This window comes from Mus caroli, chromosome 15 (assembly GCF_900094665.2).
Source record: "Mus caroli chromosome 15, CAROLI_EIJ_v1.1, whole genome shotgun sequence".
NCBI classification, from domain to species: domain Eukaryota; kingdom Metazoa; phylum Chordata; class Mammalia; order Rodentia; family Muridae; genus Mus; species Mus caroli.
In genome coordinates this window covers 55,853,930-55,856,169 of record NC_034584.1, presented here as the reverse complement: position 1 = coordinate 55,856,169, position 2,240 = coordinate 55,853,930, and the positions used below count along the sequence as shown (strand labels likewise).

The following is a 2,240-nucleotide window of genomic DNA, read 5'->3' as shown; positions in this document are numbered from 1 at the left end:
TCAGTGAATGACTATGCATGGCTTATTTACAATGAGCAGTCATATCCAGTTACATGAAGATTTCACTCCCTCCTGAAGTTACACAAAAACACTCTTAACACAGAATGGGTACAACTCTGAAAGAAGACCTGGAGACATTATCAGATGTGGGGGTAGGGGAGGGAACAATTTAATTTCCAGAAGGGAAAAAGCAGAGAACTATAGACCTGCCTCAGAACTCTGATATAGAGTCTCCAGTTCTAGAATATATGACTATCTGCTTTGCAGAACCTAGGAAAGAGGAAGAAGACCTAAAAACATAACAGTAAACAAAGAAAGGCTACCTATTTATTGGCCCTCCCTTTTCACTATTAAGAAATCAACATGTTTCTAATCTTTTACTTTCTTTGTCCACATTGTCTCTAATATCCTGGAATTTTATGCCACTCCTCATCAGTAAGTTAAGCTACCAGTTTTCTGCTCTCTGCCAATATTTTTAAGCATGTCATAGAAAGCCAGAGTCTCTCTCAGTTTGGCTGGAATGGTGCTTTGCTCTTCTCACTCTGCAAGGAGGGTCTGCTTGGTGTGCAATCCAACCTATTTGTATGTAACACTTCAATTTTCTTTTTGAGAAGTTGGAATTCTTCTTTAAGGATGTAGCACCTGCCAATTATCTTTAGGAAGCAGGATGTTTGGGAGAATATGCAAAGTTGACCGCAAAAAAACAAAAACAAAAATACCAAAAACAAAAAAAACCCAGCTGCTTCATTTTGCCAAGAAGGTTATCAAAACTTCCTTTCATGAAGCAGAGAAACTTCTCTGTGCACTAAGAAATTGGGAAAGGACTAATTCCACAGTCTGGGATGCCCTCCAGATTCTTTAGAATAACCTGTTCAACAGCCTGCATCACATCTCAAACAGGTGGCTAGGTAGAAATGCTTTGTAGATCCTCAGTAGGTAAGTCTGCTGTGAAGCCAAAGAGCTGCACCTCAGATGCTATCAGATCCACTGACATCTTGCTTTACTTTGCTACCTTCAATTATGAAAACTAATACTTCCACTACAATCAGGATAGTCTTTGATTCAACCCAACAAAATTCTATTTTCTTTCCTTCAAGTAGGCACCCACCAGGCACATTTCCTTCAATAACCAGTATGAATTCATGACCTGAAGAACCAGCTACTCTCTCCTTCAAGTTTCCCTCAGTTTTTATTAACTCATGTACTGTCACTTCTTTTCTGGATTAGAGTCCCTATGACTGAAATTAAACATGAGACATTCCCAGACCATCTCATCAAGTATAATGACCTTTAGAGTCAATAGCCATGGCAGACAAGACATAGAAACCACAGCCTGAAAAACATTTTCTAATTCAATTTCTCAATTATTACCTACTTTGAAAGAAAGCATGGCTAGAGAAATGATTCTTCTAAAATAACTTCGTAAGATGATTTCAATCTTTGTATTTTTCTCATTTATATATTTTCTGTATTAAAAGAAACCAGTGGCCCATGTCTTCTTGTTTTAGAATATTATAGATAATTGGTGTTGTGCTTACCTCAGCATGGAACACATTCAACATGGCCCCTTGGGCCTTTGAGTTGTTGAGGGTGTCAAATCCAAGGAAGTGTCTTATTAGTACAAACTTTTCACTAATTAAATAGCCAGCATGGATCAATCAATAGGTCATAGCTGTACCTCAGCTATTAATGTTTCTTCTCTACAACTAACTATCTTTGAAAAATGGAAACCTTGAGTTTGTCCTTGACTCTAGATGGACGTCTGCAACTATCCCTTTACTATGAAAAAACTCATTGAGCTGTCAAATGCTGTACAGACTTGCACTCATGACTTCCTATTATCCTTATATCCCTCTTTTTCTTTCTTTCTTTTTTTTCATAGCCAGATCTACACTATTCTGTGAAGATCCCCCATTGGTTTCCACATTTTTTAAAAATTTATTATTGTCTCTGCATTTTTGCTGTGAGTCCATGTTTCATCCTTTATCCTCAAGGGGCCTCATTCATCTATCAGAATATCATTTCATCATCTGACCCAATTGGTCACTTTATGGAATCATCTTTTCATTACATGACAAGAATTGCCTCTCTTTGGATCCTCTTGCCTCTCACCAGAGATCCCTTGTCATGCTTGATGAATATTTTCTCTATATGCTAAAGCCCACGAAAGCATCACTAAACCAAATCTTTTACTAGGCTCTAGACCCTTTGTCAAACTAGTTGTTGACCAAATAGCTCAA

The 2,240-nt window shown here is 37.7% G+C and overlaps 1 pseudogene; it reads right to left on the bottom strand.

Annotated features, from left to right (window-relative positions):
• Nucleotides 1–358: 358 nt before the first annotated feature.
• On the bottom strand, nucleotides 359–994 carry LOC110310053 (annotated as a pseudogene).
• Between the last annotated feature and the right edge of the window lie 1,246 nt (nucleotides 995–2,240).